The 19,838-nt window shown below is 41.9% G+C and overlaps 1 protein-coding gene across 5 annotated transcripts in view; it reads left to right on the top strand.

Annotated features, from left to right (window-relative positions):
* The window catches only part of SLC39A11 (solute carrier family 39 member 11), a 282,784-nt gene that overhangs the window by 183,025 nt on the left and 79,921 nt on the right, over nucleotides 1-19,838 (top strand). The gene's annotated exons all lie outside the window — the stretch shown is intronic.

The raw sequence follows: 19,838 nt of genomic DNA, 5'->3' as shown, positions 1-19,838 counted from the left end.
ATGCAGCTATCCCATGTAGGGTTCAAACCTGTAAACCTGATGTTAGCAACACCATGCTTTAACCAACTCAGCTATTGTCCTATGGTAGTGTATTGCTGGGAGTTTTGCTTTGTCAAAAACCTTGAATTCCTTCTGTATCTGTGCTGTACTATCAGCGATAAATGTGCTATTCCCATGGGGAAGCTGAAAAAACTATGCCATAACCAGATTTGCAGACCATATTTACTCAGAGTTAAATATGGACCACGATCCAGGTTTACTCAGAGTTAAGTCCCAATGTGTGTAGCATTTAACACTTAGTTTTGTGCTTTTATAACTAATGAAGGACAAAATTAGAAATAAAAACCTTCAGTAATTTCAAGAGTTCCAGTTAGCAGCACAGTCCTTTCAATGTTTACTCAGAAGTAAATCTGGCCATGTTCAATAGACCTTTGGCTATGTTCAGTAGCTAAGAGGTTTTTCCTGTGGTAAAGTAGAATGCTGAAAATTCCTCGCCAGATTTTGAATCTTTAATAATTAGCAGAAGTAGTACTAAAAGGTTTATTGTCTGAAACATCATCTCTTATTGGCGACTCGGCAGGAAGCACCCAAGATTGTCTGAAAAAGAATGACAGGGTCTCTAATATACAGAAAACAGCTGGTCTGAATTAATTTTTTTTACTGCATCATCTACCTGTGTTAATAGGAAGGTAAATCAATACAAAATAGTTTTGCAGCTAATGTTTGCATCTGTTAAATAACATCTGTAAAAATAATCAGAAGTAATGTTGCACATGAACTTGTGATAAAGCAGATTTCCCCTCACATTTGGCAGGACTTTTTTTTTTTAAAAAAAAAAAGCAAGCAAAGCCCAAGATATTTAGGGAAAGGTTGCTAGTGAAATTGAAAGGATAATTAAAAATAATTTCCCACCTGACTCTATACAAGTGTTGGCTAATTAAGTGGCAGAGGGTTTTTTTTTTTTCATTTGGCAAAAACAAATTAGTTAATTTGTAATTTACCAACTTCGGCCACAATACAAATTGCCAATTAGTGGAGCAAGGGTGGGGGAATCCTTCCTAATTTGCTTTTCCCAGTGCTGCTATGGAAACTGGAGCACAGTGGTCTTTCAAAATTTGCACTTCTCTGAATTTTGCAATGTAGTTGGTTATTTATTTTATTTACTAAATCCATATATTGCCCTTCATCTGAGGATTACAGAGCAGTTTACAGTATTAAAATACAAAACAACGACAACAACACCACACACACACACACACACACACACACACACAGTTCTCCAACAACAACAACAAATTTATGAAAAAACATATATTAGTGTACAGAAAAGTGCTGATACTGATTAAGAAAATAAACAAAAATTGTGGTATTAGGGGAAATTTCTTGCAAAAGAAAAGAAACTTACAGAAAGCCTATCATAAATTTCTGTTGCTTGCTTCCACTTCTCTAAATTTGATGCCAGGTTTCTGATATGCTGATAATTTTACTAAATTATGTTGCTCCAAGGTTTTACTAATCCAGTACTATTACGTAAGTCTTAGCTGTATTTCCCAATACTTTGCAAAAACTATTACAGCAATATCAGGTTCTTCTATATTTGCAATAATTATGTTTTAACACAGTTAAGAAGGCATCATATAATATAGAGGACCTGGGCTCTTTAAGCATGCACATTGTAAGACCCTCCAAATGTCCCTATTTTCCGGTCATGGATTTAGAGAAACCATCCCAGTTTCTGATTTGATCCTAAAACGTCCCTGTTTTCCTTAGGACATTAGTCCACTGAGCCTCTTGGGCTTGCTGATCAAAAGGTCAGTGGTTCGAATCCCTGCTACAGGGTGAGCTCCTGTTGCTCAGTTCTAGCTCCTGCCAACTTAGTAGTTCAAAAGCACACCAAAAATTGCAAGTAGATAAATAGGTACCGCTCCGGCGTGAAGGTAAACGGCGTTTCCATGCGCTGCTCTGGTTTCACCAGAAGTGGCATAGTCATGCTGGCCACATGACCTGGAAAAACTCTCTGTGGACAAACGCCGGCTCCCTCGGCCAGTAAAGTGAGATGAGCGCTGCAACCCTAGAGTCATTTGCGACTAGACTTAACCATCAGAGGTCCTTTACCTTTTTATGTTTTTATATTTCTTGGAAGCCCCCCAGAGTGGCTGGAGCAACTTAGTCAGATGGGCGGGATACAAATAAGAAAATTAATATTATGGAAAAGGCCATCCCTATTCCAGCCAGGCTGCAATGTATGTTTGGTTTGCCCCCTTAGTTTTGCTCCTGCGTAACATGTTGAAACAGCCCTTCATTCTGCTTCAATATGTGGAGTTGATCAGCAAACTTACGTGCTTTATAAACAAACCCTAAAAGTTACTCAGCCAAGGTTGTCTCTGAAAGCAGAGGAAACATCCCAGTAAGGACACTGGTGTATGTGAAGTCCTTGAAGCTTAAACTCTGGCCATTAAACAAATCTCTGCTGAACAGTCTGTCATAGCTTAATGTATCATCATAATTCATGAGTCTGTGAGCCTTGAGGACTCCTACGCATTCACTACATTCGCATTGCAATCTGTTGCCAGTCACCTAATCGCCTTGATTTACACAAAGTACAGGATCTTGTGCATAATTATGTTCCTGTATCTCTTGGAATTAAATTCTGCTAACATTGATCAGGCTGTCACACAGCATTTGCACGTTGCAGGCAGAATTCGAAATTAAACCTGTTACTTTTATTGTTGTTGTTGCTTTAATTTTTTTTACAAAGTTGGACTGTTCAAAATGCTTTGGCATGTTTAAGCTTGCTTTATTTTAATTAACAAGCAGTCCAAAGGGATCCTAACAGGAAACTCAACCTTTGATCTTGACATGGAATATGCAGGAATTTGTTTATAGTGTTTACTCTGTTTGCAATTTTTTTTGGTAAGAGGGGGAGAATGTATTTTATTGCCAGTTTGTTGAGATGGGATGGATGTAGCATCAAAGGAGATAAGGTTGTGTCTAAAAGTCAGGAGCACCCAGGAGCCACTGCCTGCATATGACATCGGTGGCTCAATAAGGTCTAGGACAGAAAAATATGGGGTGTTACACTGAACCATTGACTTGAACAGTAATTCCAATCTGCCTGGCTGAATATTGGCCTGTTGTCTGAAAACCCCTTTGTTTTTCCTATTTTTCTGTCCACTTGCCAACACAACTTGTGGCCAATTTGTTTCTGGATCATTGAGGCCCCATGTAAACAATTTATGTGAGTTGAAGCAAGGGAACCTGTTTTGGATCAGCTTTAGTGGAAACATTATACAAGGTTCATCCACAGAATGTTTGGATGAACCTGGCAGCTTTGCTGATAACACTGGCATGTTACGATCAGTCTGGTCCTTGCAACTGCTGTGACTTGTTCGCTGAATGTTTTATGAACTGCAGAGGGGAATGGTTTGCATCATGGAAACCTACAGCTACAGTGTGGTGCTTGAGACAGGCCGTTTAATATTAAAATACTCTGCTCCATCAGTCTGTGTCAGCTATGTTTACATTTTTTAAATCTTCTTTTGGCATTATACAGGCAATTTAAAGGCTGCTGCTTAGGAGGATTATTGTGACACCATATTCCTCAGAACTTTCTATAGGCTTTAGCTGGGCATCTTTTAAATATTGATGGACTAGTTGAAGGTTTTTTTGGAAAGTAGGAGCTTGATTCTGCATCCATTTTGTTGTTCTTGTTTAATAATTTCATCACCTATTACGTCCCCGTCCCTCCCCACCAAAATACAGTTCCAGTTTTTCTGAACTGCAGGATGGCTGAGCTGTTTTGCACTCTTTTATCCAAAGTGAAAAAATGGTAATAGATTATTTATTTATTTATTTATACCCCGCCCATCTGGCTGGGTTTCTCCAGCCACTCTGGGCGACTTCCAACAAAATATTAAAATACAATATATATATATATATATATATGCAGGTTTTGGTGTCTTCGGGTGTCTTCCCGTGTAAGAGTTGGGGTGTCTAGGCGACGTTTCGACGAGGTCTCACTCGTCATCTTCAGGCTGGTGCTTTCGGCTTCTTGTTACTGGAACAGAGCAGGATCTCAGTGTTTGAGTTCCTATAAATACTGTTGAGGGGGTGTGGTGTATAGCCTCCAACGTTCTGGGCAGAGAGGAAGTTCCCAGGTTAGTGTGCCTTTTCTTCTTTTGTTCCTTAATTACTTGAGGGATATCTTGAGTGATTTCTTGAGTGATATTCTGAGTACCACTTAGGTGGGTCATTAAGTGTGGATTAGTTGCTAAAGCTTTCGTGTCTTGACCTCTTGAGCTTGTGAAGAGTTTTTCTGAGAAGATGGCTGTACTGCACTTAGTTGTGCTCTGGCTTGGCTTCGTGTATAGGGGCGAGCTGTGGTTTTGTGCCCTGTGCCAGCCAGATCTGTGTAGGGATTGCAGGGGGGTGCAGCATCCGGAGGTGCCACTATGGTTTGGCTACTGGATGGTGTCTGTAATTTATCTGTGGAGAGGGTCTGGGTTTGGGTCTGGTGTGGTTGATTGGTGATGGCGTTCTGTGTGCCTCTGGTTCTGGTGTCGGTTTTTGTGGGGAGGGCTAATTTCCAGATGTCTGGCAGGCGGGACGTGTCGTCACGCTTGTTCATGTTGTGAGGGTGTTTCTCTATCTCGATGGCTTCCATGATTATTCTCTTGTGGTGATGTTCCATGTTAAAGAGCAATTTGGAATCTGCAAAATTAATTTCGTGTCCTGTTTCTTTCATGTGTTGGAAAAGAGAGGAAGTTTTTTCTTCTTTTTTGACGGCATTCTTGTGTTCTGCGATACGTGCATTTATTCGTCTGTTTGTTTGTCCAATGTACGTGGCTGGGCAGACTTTGCAGGGTATTTCATAGACCCCTTGGTTTTCCAACTGGATTTTATCTTTGGGGTTTCTGAGGATATTGGCTATTTTTTGGTTGGTGCAAAAGGCTGTTTTGATATTGTGTTTATGGAGGATTTTGCTAATTTTATCTGTAGTGCCCTTGATATAAGGAAGGAGGGCCATGCCATTGTTTTCTTCTGTGTCTTGGTTTTTGGGGGGTGTTTCTTTTTGGATTAGCTTCGTAACCCTGTTTTGCTGGTATCCATTGGCGATTAACACATTAGAGAGATTCTGTAACTCAGTTGTCAAGTGGTCTTTGTCAGCCAGGCGTTTGGTTCTGGAGATGAGAGTCTTGGCTACGGAGTTTATTTGTGCAGGGTGGTGGTGTGATTGTGCATGTAAGTAGCGGTTGGTGTGTGTTTTTTTCCGGTAGATAGTGTGTCCTAGGGAGCCATCAGGTTTTTTGTAGATTAGGACGTCAAGGAAGGGAAGTTGGTTGTTGGCTTCTATTTCCATAGTGAATTGTATTTTGGGGTGTAGGCTGTTGAGATGTGTGAGGAAGCTATCTAGTTTTTCTTTCCCGTGTGGCCAAATTACAAAGGTGTCGTCAACATATCTGTCGAATATGTTGAAGGAGTCGAAGCTAGCCTAACCAAAATCAACCCAGATGAAGCCAATAAAATCAGACTTGAAGTCACCAACATCCTCTGCTCCAGCAAACCACCCAGAAGCAATTTACACAAAGAAGAACAGAAAGCACTCACCAACCTGAGGAAAGACAACAACATAATCATTCTCCCAGCAGACAAAGGTAATGCCACTGTTGTGATGAACACATCGGACTACCAAGCAAAACTATCAAATCTACTCCAAGACCCTACCTACCAACCTATAAAAACAGATCCCACCACTTATCTGGAAAAAACCACCAAATCCAAAATAAAAGCCTCTCCTATCAGTGAAGAAATCCAGCTAAGAATCATCCCCAGAGAAAAATCATCCAGATGCCCCAAACTCTACGGTCTCCCCAAGATACACAAAGAAGGAACACCACTCAGACCAATAGTCAGCTCCATAGGCTCACCTCTACAAAATCTCGCTAAATTTCTCGCTAAGCAACTTCAGCCCTATGCAGAATCCATCGCTTCACACGTTACTAACTCCTTCCAGTTCATAGAAACAATAAAGAAGCAAAACCTACATCCCGATGACCTACTTGTGAGCTTCGATGTTGTATCTCTCTTCACACAAGTGCCCATTAATGAAGCCTTGACAGCCATTCAAAACAAATACAATCCCCCCGAATACATCCTGGACCTGACCAACCACTGCCTAACCAACACGTACTTCATCCACAATGGACAAAGATACAAACAGATAGAAGGAGCACCTATGGGATCACCCCTCTCACCGGTCATCGCAAATTTGTACATGGAACACTTTGAAACCAATGCTTTAGACAAGTCAGAACACAAACCCAAACTTTGGCTCAGATATGTTGACGACACCTTTGTAATTTGGCCACACGGGAAAGAAAAACTAGATAGCTTCCTCACACATCTCAACAGCCTACACCCCAAAATACAATTCACTATGGAAATAGAAGCCAACAACCAACTTCCCTTCCTTGACGTCCTAATCTACAAAAAACCTGATGGCTCCCTAGGACACACTATCTACCGGAAAAAAACACACACCAACCGCTACTTACATGCACAATCACACCACCACCCTGCACAAATAAACTCCGTAGCCAAGACTCTCATCTCCAGAACCAAACGCCTGGCTGACAAAGACCACTTGACAACTGAGTTACAGAATCTCTCTAATGTGTTAATCGCCAATGGATACCAGCAAAACAGGGTTACGAAGCTAATCCAAAAAGAAACACCCCCCAAAAACCAAGACACAGAAGAAAACAATGGCATGGCCCTCCTTCCTTATATCAAGGGCACTACAGATAAAATTAGCAAAATCCTCCATAAACACAATATCAAAACAGCCTTTTGCACCAACCAAAAAATAGCCAATATCCTCAGAAACCCCAAAGATAAAATCCAGTTGGAAAACCAAGGGGTCTATGAAATACCCTGCAAAGTCTGCCCAGCCACGTACATTGGACAAACAAACAGACGAATAAATGCACGTATCGCAGAACACAAGAATGCCGTCAAAAAAGAAGAAAAAACTTCCTCTCTTTTCCAACACATGAAAGAAACAGGACACGAAATTAATTTTGCAGATTCCAAATTGCTCTTTAACATGGAACATCACCACAAGAGAATAATCATGGAAGCCATCGAGATAGAGAAACACCCTCACAACATGAACAAGCGTGACGACACGTCCCGCCTGCCAGACATCTGGAAATTAGCCCTCCCCACAAAAACCGACACCAGAACCAGAGGCACACAGAACGCCATCACCAATCAACCACACCAGACCCAAACCCAGACCCTCTCCACAGATAAATTACAGACACCATCCAGTAGCCAAACCATAGTGGCACCTCCGGATGCTGCACCCCCCTGCAATCCCTACACAGATCTGGCTGGCACAGGGCACAAAACCACAGCTCGCCCCTATACACGAAGCCAAGCCAGAGCACAACTAAGTGCAGTACAGCCATCTTCTCAGAAAAACTCTTCACAAGCTCAAGAGGTCAAGACACGAAAGCTTTAGCAACTAATCCACACTTAATGACCCACCTAAGTGGTACTCAGAATATCACTCAAGAAATCACTCAAGATATCCCTCAAGTAATTAAGGAACAAAAGAAGAAAAGGCACACTAACCTGGGAACTTCCTCTCTGCCCAGAACGTTGGAGGCTATACACCACACCCCCTCAACAGTATTTATAGGAACTCAAACACTGAGATCCTGCTCTGTTCCAGTAACAAGAAGCCGAAAGCACCAGCCTGAAGATGACGAGTGAGACCTCGTCGAAACGTCGCCTAGACACCCCAACTCTTACACGGGAAGACACCCGAAGACACCAAAACCTGCATTCCTGTACCCGTGAAAATCTACGAAAGCATATATATATATATATATATATATATATATATATATATATATATATATATGATATAATGCAGTAGAAAATGTTTGAGTAGATAGCCACATGGATGTTACTAGACCAGAGATGGAAAGAAGACAATGTCTCTACCAGAGAGGAATGGCAAACTGAGTTGTAGGAGTATACCAAAATGGCAAAATTGACCGGAAAGCTCAGGAACCAAGAAGACTAAAACGTTAACAAAGAATGGGGAAAATTTATAATTTACCTGGGAGACCACTGTAAGCAGATGAAAACATTAGCAGGATTGGATTAACACTTGTAATGTAGCAAATATTATGGACAAAATGGAGAGACATAAAATATGGATTATTGAGTAAGATGCAGTTGAAAAGGTTGACAATAGGACCAATGGAGGGGAAGGTGGTAAGTCCAGAGATTCGGAGAAATCTCTAAATATGGATATGTATTTTGTATTGTTATAATTCTATACCTGTGCAATCCAATAAAAATTATTTCAAAAAAGAAAAAAGAAAATGTTTGAGTAAAAACACTGTGGAGGTGGGGTTGGGAAATCAATTTATGAAACAATGCAGTTTCATAAATAAAAAATGATACTGAAAAAACCACACACCTCAAAGTGGGTGTTTACTCTGTTCTAGCAAAAGGACACCAGAGAAAGCAACAGGTCTTGAACTCTCGGGCCTGTTGTTGAAATTCTACTTTTGTATGTGTATGTTTGTGTATAATGGCAAGAACCTCATGATTTACAGATATAGCAGCTGGATGTTTCTTGCCCAGGCAACCCTGTTGCTTTGTGAGCTCTTGAAGCATTTTTACACTTTTAAAGAAGCCCATGGGTTAGATCCAGACTTGCTATTGCCCTCATGGAAGAAGTTCTTTCATTTGTGCTGGCAGCCAGGATCCCACAGAGTCTGAAGGAAGAGTGAGGGATGTTGATTTTTGTGAGTTCCCCAGTCCTTAGCCCATGACCCCTGCACCTCCCAGACTGTTCTGGGTGTGGGCGGGAGTCCCCCCAAGCAGCTTTTGTGTGGACAGGCAGAGTCCCCCAAACCCTGGGCAGCCCCCGTGTGGAATAACTACTCAAGACAACGTGCTATGGGATTAAAATTGGCCACAACTTTATTATGTTTCAGATGTGGGTAGACCTCGGCTCAGGCATTGGGCGTTTATCCCTTCCAGTCCCGTGACGGGGATCTGGGGAACATCAGGGTTATCCAGTGTGGGGGGGGGATGGGCTGGCTCTGGAGAACATATGTTCAAGAAGAGAGAGCCCACCCCGTTACGCCGCCGTTGCAGGGGAGAGCAATGACGACCCCTATTGTGTGGGCAGGTAGTCCCTCCCCCTACCTGGCCTGTTCACCTTGGCAACGCCTCCCCAGGCGGGATTGGGCAGCTGGCTGAGGTAGGTGGAGACCTCCAGGTATCCCACCTGGGGAAGGTGAAGCCAAGCCTATGCTAATGGTGCCACATAAGGTCCAGGGGGCTGCATGTGACCGTGCAAAGGGCGCCCCCATTTAATGTGGGGAGCAGTCATTAAGAGAGCAGCACTTGTTGCATGCAGAAGAGGGACTGAGCAGAAATAATTGCCATCCTCTTTCTCCGTTGCCAGCAGACCACTGCTGAGCACAACTCAGCATCCAGCACAATCTGTTTTATTTAAAAGTGAGGAGTGGCTCCAAAATTATCAGTCTGAGCAGAATGCAGTTGAGAATTTTGCAGCCATGTGACCAGTTCTTTTCAAACGGTGAAATCCTTTCTTTCCTCAATAAATCACGTTTCAGAATGTGTTGTTCCCTGACACCAAATAATGCCAGTAAATAAAAGACGTTTCTGACTCTCAACAATGAGATTTTTCTAAGAATATGGCTCGCGTGATTTATTTATTTTTACATTTCAGAGTAATGACTTCTGCATAAGAGTCTTATTCTAAGAACCTCTAAGCATTCTTAGACATTACTCTGAGCGTCACATTGAAAATAGGTCATGAGATAGTAGGCAACAGCCAGTTTGCTCATTTTAGTTACATGTAGCTGTGCATCATGTGATATTTCGCACAATATTCTTATGAACTTGGCAGAAGTCAAGTTTTAATTAGGGGATTTGTTCCACTGATTCTGTAATATCCTTATCTGGAACTTGTTAAACCTTCACTGGGGGGGGGGGGGATGTTAGGCTTTTAAAAATTTTAATGGATTCTCAGAACTGGATATATATATATATATATATATACACACACACACACACACACACACACACACATACACACACACACACACACACACACACACAACCAGTTAACATTAATAATTTTGGGTATTAAAATCTGGCCCACATTCTGATGTTCATGGCACATTCAACAGTAGCTGCTACAGCTGCTTTAATTTTCCACTAAAAGAATCGCACCGTTTAATGTGCAAATGGCATTGCTTTGGCCAAGATCCACTCTCATGTTGACCTTGAAGCTGAATCAGTGGCGAATGCTGCACGCATTGGGACAAATGGATGCAGCTGAGAGGCATCTGGCATCACTTTAAAGGTTCCTGAAATGTCTAAAAGCTTATGTTATTGATTACCCTTCTTTTAGTTATGTCCTTACACTATTTAGAGATTGGCTGTGTCTGGAGAATCGTACAGTGATGAGTAGTTTATGTTCCACAAAATTTCCCAGGAATGTAAAAAACACCAGCCTAAAAAAACAACATTTTTGTAGGTCACCAACATGGCATCTCCAGGGGCCAGTGTGCTCACCATTACCTCCTATGGCACCCACATAAGTTCCCAGTAAACATCTTCTCAAATGTCCACAATGCCTAAGAGACTCTTCTTCCTCCTCAGTTTCTCTTTGGGACTCTTGGTTCCTCATCAGAGGAACACAATTACTGGACAGGGGCACATGAAGCAAGCAGTCTCTCCGGTAACCCAAGTTGCACAGGGCTTTAAGTACTAAAAGCAAAAGCTTGATCTGAGCCCAGTGGCATATTGGCAGCCAGTGTAGTTATCTTAATAGGGGTCCATATGGTTTTCCCAGTAGCTATGGTTTTCCCAGTAGTGATGTATGAAAGTGAGAGCTGGACCATAAAGAAGGATGATCGCCGAAGATTTGATGCTTTTGAATTATAGTGCTGGAGGAGACTCTTGAGAGTCCCATGGACTGCAAGAAGATCAAACCTATCCATTCTTAAGGAAATCAGCCCTGAGTGCTCACTGGAAGGACAGATCATGAAGCTGAGGCTCCAATACTTTGGCCACCTCATGAGAAAAGACCCTGATGTTGGGAAAGATGGAGGGCACAAGGAGAAGGGGACGACAGAGGACGAGATGGTTGGATAGTGTTCTCGAAGCTACCAGCATGAGTTTGACCAAACTACGGGAGGCAGTGGAAGACAGGAGTGCCTGGCGTGCTCTGGTCCATGGGGTCACGAAGAGTCGGACACGACTAAACAACTAAACAACAACAACAAAACATGCTGTCTGGAGGATGTCCCAGTCAACAGCCTGGATGCTGTGTTCTGCACTAGCTGCAGCTAGAAGGCCCACATAGTAATCCTATTTTGAGGTTACTGATTCCTGAACCACAGCGACCAGCTTGCTCTGGTCCAGGAATGGCTGCAGTTGTCTTACCTGTTGGAGTTGGTAAAAGGCACTCCTAGCCATTGAGGAGATGGATCCAAGAGTACCTGTCCACCTGTTCCTTCTGAGGGAGTGCAACCCCATACAGATTAGGCAACTTACCTGTGTATCAGGCACACAAACTACTCGCTCACAGGGCTTCTGTCTTGGTACACTTTGTACTGTGGCTTGTGATTGTGACTGCTTTCATATTGTTTGCATAAACATTGTTTAGGAAACCTGTCTAAGCAGCCTGTCTCATTTCAGGTGTCCACTCATTCTATGATGCATAGAAAAGGGAGTTGTGATCTACATAGGCATCAAAACTCAACATTACTTCTCTTTCCTGTGATACCTATATAGCTTTCAGCTGCTACCCAGCCATTCATTCCTCATATGGCTCCTTGTTTTCATCATAGCACTCAGATATTCTGAGTGCTGCCGTGTTTGTTTGTTTAAAAATATTTTTTATTAGGTTTTACATATTTTTACCACCTTTACATCATTCACATAACAGAAAATAAAAATAATATTATCCTCATAATCCCCCCCCCCAATCAACTTCCCCCAACTTCCTCTTCTGGTTTTTTACTAAAAGGTTTCTTCTGTATATTTTATTATTCTTAAATTGGCATCTAATATATTTATTATTGTTTACCTATTGTTTGAAATTCAATGTTGTATTTCTATTTTTGTTTTGATAATGGTAAATGTTTAATCAAAACCTGCCAATGAGGCCATCTTTCTCCATTGTTTCTGTAAGTATACCGTGGTACCTTGGGTTACAGATGCTTCAGGTTACAGGTGCTTCAGGTTACAGACTCCGCTAACCCAGAAATAATACCTCGGGTTAATAACTTTTTCTTCAGGATGAGAACAGAAATCGTGCTCCGGCGGCGCGGCAGCAGCAGGAGGCCCCATTAGCTAAAGTGGTGCTTCAGGTTAATAACAGTTTCGGGTTAAGAACGGACCTCCGGAACGAATTAAGTTCTTAACCCGAGGTACCATAAATGGTTGCCAATCTTTCTTAAAGTCTCTGTTGTCCTTAACTCTTAGTCTTCCAGTTAATTTTGCCATCAATTTTTCTTGCCATTCTTCTTTTGTTGGTACTTCTTCACTTTTCCATCTTTGTGCTCGCAGCACCCTAGCTGCCGTTGTTACATACATAAAAAGTTTTTTCTTCTCTTTTGGCAACTCTTGACCTGAAATGCCATGTTTGAAAGGGAGGCTCACATCTAGAAGCTGGTCCTTCCCATTATCCAAGTAGCAGGCATGACTTGGGCATGGAAGGGGAGGAGTCAGTTGAGTCCAGCTTGTACACGTCCCCTGCAGAGGAAGTAAGTTCCAATATGTGGAAGCTCAGGGCCTGGAATCAGAGATCCCTGAACTCCCATAGGCATCTCCTCCTAAGTACAATGCCTCTCTGCTCTCTGCTCTCACCACTGAGGAATCAAGTCCTAGCTCATCCATCTCCTGCTCCCCCATGCCTGCTTATTGGTGCAGCAGCAGTGGGGAGGGTAGAGGCTGGGAAGCACAGCCAGATCTTGAAAGGATGAAGCTGGATGAAGCTTCATTTGGAGCTTGAGTTCCTTTGGAAGCAAGTTCTTCATAACCAATGAGCTGTCCATGGTCTTGAAAGCCTTCTATCTGACCCTCTTGCTTCTCCTGAACCCTAGACCTATCGGCTGCCTGCAAATAACATCCTGGACTTCTCCTCCTCCTTGAGCCTTGTTGTCACCATCATCTCTGGCTGCCAGCTGGACTGCATGCCTCCTGAGCCATCTGTGGCTACTGGCACTGCCATATCAGACCAGGACTGTTTTAGGCATCTCCTGATGGGCTGTGGCATGCCCGCTCTTTGTATGCAGATAAGCATTTTCCTTCCAGGTGTCACTGAGCTTTTTAGAGTATTCTAAAAAGATCCATCCCCCCAAATGTAAAGCAGCACTTAAAGTGTGGAATTGTATGATAGAGAGCAAATAAAATTGGAATCACTGTGCTTAAGACTGGATTACCTCGCCTGACATTGTTAAGAGCCGCATTGTTCAGGTAATCAAAACTTCCCTTTAACTTTGATGTGGCTTGGTAAGTAACAATGGATGCTGATGAGGAAAGCAGATTACCGTGGTCATTTTGGATGGGTCCTTCCACTGAGAATGAGGAGCTTGAAAAACTGGTTTGCCCAGTAACTGTGAGATATATAGTCAAGGAAGGCTGAAAGCAAGTGTTTTTGAGTTAGGGTCTGGATGGCAGAATTTGAGAAGAAACATTGCTGGAGAAAGCCCGTTTTGAGTCCCATAGATTTTGCTTTAAATCTAGTCTGTCTGCGTGCACTTGTTTTTGTGCCACCCTAGTACCCGCTTAACCTGTGAATTTATAGACTATTGCAAAAGCACCATGAGTCATCGGGGCTGCAAAAGGAAAATTACTCTGTGAAAGGCTGTCCTTAATGTTGCTCAGCTCAGAAAAGAGAAAGCATGAATCAATAAATATGCACATTTTGCTACCACCTAGAGAGCACTTTCCCGATATTTAGATGTCAAATTGTTATTGTCACACAACTATTCATCCCCTCCCAAACCTGCAGCATTCAGAATTATATATAAGATCGGAAAAAAATGTAAGTTACCCTATGCAAACCAAAATAAGTAATGTAATTGTAATTTAAGGAGGGGGTACAAGCTGTGTCCAAATTGGATTTAGCTTCCTGCTCTTGGAATGTGTATGCGTTAAAACTCTGAGTTAATACAGTTAAAGTGTTAAAATTATTTATGAGAAGTACTGAAGCTTGGAAAAGATAGATGCTCTGTATGATTGGAACAACCCTGATCTTTGGCTGCATAGATCAATGGAGTCTTTCCCTTTTGAAGGCTAGACAGTGGCCATGAAATAATACATGCGAGTTCATGTACTTTCCTACTAAGGAGAGTGATATTTATGGGCAGATGTTCAGTGAATAATGGATTTTGCCGTGAGGCAGAGCAGATGAAATGGGCCTAGTGAAATATGACAAAAGTCACCTGCAGAATCTTTCTTTTCTGCTTGCTGGAGGGAAGTCTGTACATTTGCTATATGGGAATTGAAGTTGAACGGATGTATGATGATGGAATTAAAAAGGAACCTGAATCACTTCAAACCATAAGTCTCAGTTATATGGCTCTGCTGGCACCATCATCAGATTGGCAGCAAAAACTTTTACCTTAAAAGTTGAGAAGGCAGCTTGTTCAGTTCTTGAACTAGAGGAACTTAAGGCCAAACTAGTTGTTGGCCTCTGGTTGTCTCAGGAGACAATGGAGGGGTTTGCCTTTGGGGGTGAAGCCAAACTGTTGGAAGGTTGCAACGCCTGCTGTGGTTGTAGAGACCAATATGGGTGAGACATGCTTTGTTGCAGTTGGGGCAGATGAAAGTGTCTGGTTGTGCTGCTGCAGAAGCACCATGGCATTTTCTCTCTCTGCACTCCTCCCAGTTATCATTGCTCCTCTGGTCATTGCTGTGAGCACCTGATTGATTGTCTCAAGGCACTGTGGTTATCTGCAAGGCATTCCCACATGACGGTTCATGCTGCCAGCCTTCATGACACCTTTGCAGACATCTTTGTAATGCAGAGATGGTCTGCCAAAAGGGTTTGGTGCCTGGAGCCAGTATCCTGTGGAGCACTTTCTTGGGGATCCTGCCATCTTTTCCTTCCTGTGGACATGGCCAAGTCACTGTTGAAGGATCTTGGCCAGAACCTGTTGAATATAGCAGAGCAGGAACAAGACGCTGCTACCAGTAACTTGGTTACTTATAGGTTTATTATTTACAGCAGACTCACAAGTTACTATATACAGGATATAGACACGGATCTTAACTCTCTCACTGAACAAACTCCAACAAACTCTGAGACCACATACTGACCAACCAACTAACTATCCAACAAGGAAGGTCATGAGTCATCATGCCTATGTGGAGACCTCAACCAATAGCAGACTTGTATCCAAGGTCCCATATCTCTAGGCAGAATAACTCCCTCTGCTCAGTCTTCTTGGCCTTCAGCCAACTCCTTAATTGCTTCTGTGGGAAGCTGCATCAGATAGCATGTAGTCAAAAATCCCAACAGTCGCTGAGGCAGGAGTGCAAATGTGCTGGGAATGTGGGCTTGGGAGAGCACATCTTGGTTTGAAACTCTGTCCTGCCATGTGATCATCAAAATCCTTCTGATGCAGCGCATATGGAAGGCGTTGAGGGGTTGCTCCTGGCAGCTGTAAGTTGCCCACTAGACCAAACTAGAAATTGTGGCAGATGTGTGACTTTGTTTGTTCTCATTCTCCAGTGTCAGGTGTATCTAAGGACAAATATTACCATTCTCTCAGTAGAAACTTAATTTTTTTCCCCAGTGCAAAATTACAACAAAAATTACAAACATAAAATCCAAAAAAGAACAAAAAACAAACCTACAAAGAAAACCATACCATCTTAATAAACTTTATGTACATATACACATACACATTGACTTCTTTCCTCTGTTTTGAGACCTCAAAATTTTTAATCTTTCTGAATTGTTGTGTCTAATATAAATTACCTCTATCTTTATACCTTTGCACCATTTTTTTTCAATTTCTTTAACCCTACAAAGCTTCATTCATTAAATACCAATATACTTACTCCAGAACAATGTTTTTTCATGTACTCAGTCCCATTCTTTTGCTAATTTTGGGTCCCATTCTTTTGTTAATTTTGGGTCCAATTGTCCCCTTAAGAATGCTGTAAATCTTGCCAAATTTATATATTCACAAAGTTTAATTTTCCATTCTTTTATTGATGGGATTCCCACCCCCTTTCCAGTTATAGCTATGAGCATCCTGGCAGCTGTTGTCACATGGAGGAATACTTTCCTTTGATTGCCTGGAATATTGTTTGTAATTATACCCAAAAGGAATGCCTCCAATTTTTTACTAAGATATTTTAAACGTCTTTTTGATTTCTTCATATATTTCATTCTAGAATTGTTTAATAGGTTGGCATTCCCACCACATGTGAAACATTGTTCCTATTTTTTTTCTTGCATCTCCAACAGGTGTCTGATTTTAATTTATAATTTTTTGCCAATTTTACCAGAGTTAAGTACCATTGGTACATCATTTTCATCAAATTTTCTCTGATTGTATAACATTCTGTGAATTTAATGTCGCATTTCCATATTTTTTTTCCCCATTGGTCTAGCCAGATTGTGTAACCTATATCTCTCAGTAGAAAGTTTAGCACTTGCCAGCAATGCTTGTATAGTCATATGGTGTCATTTGGTAAATGGGAGCTCTTATACCAGGTGACTTTAGAACGGGGTTGGCCAACATGGCGCCTTCATATGTTGTTGAACTTTAACTTCCATTGGCCCCAACCTGCAATGGTCATGGATGAAGGGAGTTAAAGGATAAGAACATATGAAGGATGCCACTTTGACTGCACCTGGATTAGAAGCTAAAGGAATCTATTTGGGAGGAAAAGGTATAACTTTTCAGTTAATGAGTTGAAGTTAACAAGATTCAACCATTAGCCATAAAGGTGACATCAGATACCAATAACCTCAGGCACACCCAAACATTGCATTGTATTGAATGTGCACAACTTCACATGTGAGGTATTTGTTGATTTTTGTAACACCCAGTCCCAATTTCTGTGACTGCCGCTTCGTCAACCCTTCCTTCTGTAATGAGCAAAAACCCAGACTGACAAGGTTCAGAGACATGAATGGTGTGTAAAACACAAATGTCCATTTTTTAGTCAGATCTAGAAGAAACAGTGGAGCATAGTCAGACAGCTAATGCATTGCATAATTGTCTTAACAGGCTGGTGCAATTATATATTTGTTGCAGGTCATGTGGGTGACATATCTGTCTAGGGCCAGCAGCAGAAAAGAAGGCATAGCATGATCTGAAGCCACTGAGATAATGAATCTTTAGTGTATTTTCTAATTCAGTTGGCTGGTTTTGGAAATTTGCACCTTGCTCTTTGTCCATTAGCCAACTTTAAAAGACTCCAAGCTGCCTGACCTCAGCCACTTTGGTATCACAAAAGTAAGTAAATGTGCCAAAGACCATATATTGTGAGGTGGATTTGTCCTGGAAATACATTTCCATTTGAATTGGGGAGAGATATATATTAATGAATTGACAAAAGGTTAGACTCCGTAATAATTTCCAGAATAATGTGTGATCATTTACTCATGCAGTGCTAAACAACTTTAAGAAATCCTTCTGGGAAGGGTGATTAATGTAATTTACAGTTCTCTTAACGTTACTGCCTGCTTTTGAGTGCTAAAAAGGCAGGTAATGATTTTAAGCTTAAAAAAAAAATATCAAAGTTATTGCCAAGATAACTCTTCATGGGGTGTGACAAACATTGCTTGATTCCAGTGTACATATGTGCAGTTCTATTTACAGTCTATTTAATGATTTGTGGGAGGGAGGACTGTAATTTTTTTAGCCTGATACAGTTTTCTTGACTTAAGCAAGCATTGTAATGGATGAGTTATTTATTGGTACAAGGGGTACCAACATCTTTACCCAGGGCTTCCCCCCCACCCCAGCTGGGACTCACTAGAACTCAATTCTAGCACCTGTCAGATGGGCACCATTGCCATTATAAGAGAACAAGGGAGGTGTACGTGGTGCGTTTTGGCACCTCTTTTTCTAGAAAAATAGCATTGTCTTTACCCAAGATAGTGGTTCTGTTGCTGGGATATCATGTTTCCCCTATGCTGAAAACATCAGCTTATTTCCGTGAGTACTGCCCCATGGAAAAAAGTGCATTTGGGATGTGTACTAAATAATTGTCTATATAAAACCTTAAAAATAACATTTACATTCCATTTAAATTAGCTGTCCTGAGATTTGGAGAATAAAAAAAGAGCAATCGTACTGAGAATATTTGGAAATCTCTTTGAAAAGGGCTTGTTTATCATTGTGGCTTAGAAGGTGTCAGCTTTGCACTAATGCAACACAAGGGGGGTCAGGCAGAGTGTTTGGTGTGTTATTAGATTCCTGCTTCCCAAAACAAGTGCTACTACTCCTTTGCCTTCAAATGAAGGACATACGTATTGCGGAATGGAACTTTAACATTTCTCATTTAAGCCTCCAGCAAGATGCATACCCTGTGGAGCGTCCCAGGCTTACTCACAGTGGCTTGGGGTCTTCACCTCTGATTTAAATAAATTCCGTCTTTGACCTCAGTTAGTTTTTCTTGTCGTTTATCTCCTGATGGTCTCTCTCTCTTTAAGGTTCAGTGAGCTTTAGCACTACAGTGGAACCTCTACTTACGGACATAATCCATTCTGGAGGTCCGTCCGTTGATTGAAATGGGATGCTAGAAGAGGCGTCTTGTGCGCATTCGGCGGATGGCAGAAGCTGCTTTGGCGCGAATCGCGGCAAACCCGGTGTTTACTTCTGGGTTTGCCATGGACGCAACTTGGAACGTCTGCGAGACGAGGCATATGTAAGTTGAGGTTCCACTGTATATAAATAATAGAATACAGTGGTACTTCAGGTTACAAACACTTCAGGTTACAGACTCCTCTAACCCAGAAATAGTACCTTGGGTTAAGAACTTTGCTTCAGGATGAGAACAGAAATCGTGGTGGCAGTGGGAGGCCCCATTAGCTAAAGTGGTACCTCAGGTTAAGAACAGATTCAGGTTAAGAACGGACCTCCAGAACAAATTAAGTTCTTAACCCGAGGTACCACTGTAAATGTTTGTTTTCTGGAATGAGTTGAAAGATCCATCTAGTACTGCAATCTGTCTTCAGCAGCAGCCAGGCAAGTCTACCCGCCCCCCCCTGGGGGGGGGAGTTCACACCTGAGCATAACAGAGAGAGCCCATCCCTGCTTGTTCATTCCAGCACATGGCACTCAGAGGTCTGTTGCCTTAAACGCAAAAGTTTCCGAATCCTTCTTTGTTCCTGCCAGTTTCAATTTGAATAACTTAGTTGCTTCTTTGTGGGGCCTCCTTGGGGTGGGCAGAAGCCATGGGTCAGAGGACAAGCATAACTTGCATTTTCAGCACCTGGCAGTGAGCATCTTCTCACACCGCAGGAGGCGTGAAATGAATTAGCAGTTAAGAAAGGGTGCGTAGAAATAAGGAATAAGGAAAAACAAAAAAGAAATAACAGCAAAGGGAAAGAAAAGCCATGTACTTCCAGAGGCTTTGAAGGAGGAAAATGAAGGAGATCCCTCTGTCCCCACCATAAGCGGTCAACTTTTCCCTTTTTTTAAAAAGGGAAATTCCCTTATTCTGAATAGGATTCCTTGCAAGAAAAGGAAAAGGTTGACAGCTATGGTCCCCACCCCCTCCACTATCTTGTAAGCTTG

The sequence above is a fragment of the Podarcis liolepis genome, assembly GCF_965112155.1.
Source record: "Podarcis liolepis genome assembly, chromosome: 2".
In the NCBI taxonomy this organism is placed as follows: Eukaryota; Metazoa; Chordata; class Lepidosauria; order Squamata; family Lacertidae; genus Podarcis; species Podarcis liolepis.
Note: the sequence above shows the minus strand (reverse complement) of the source record. Positions and strands in the feature narration are given on the sequence as shown.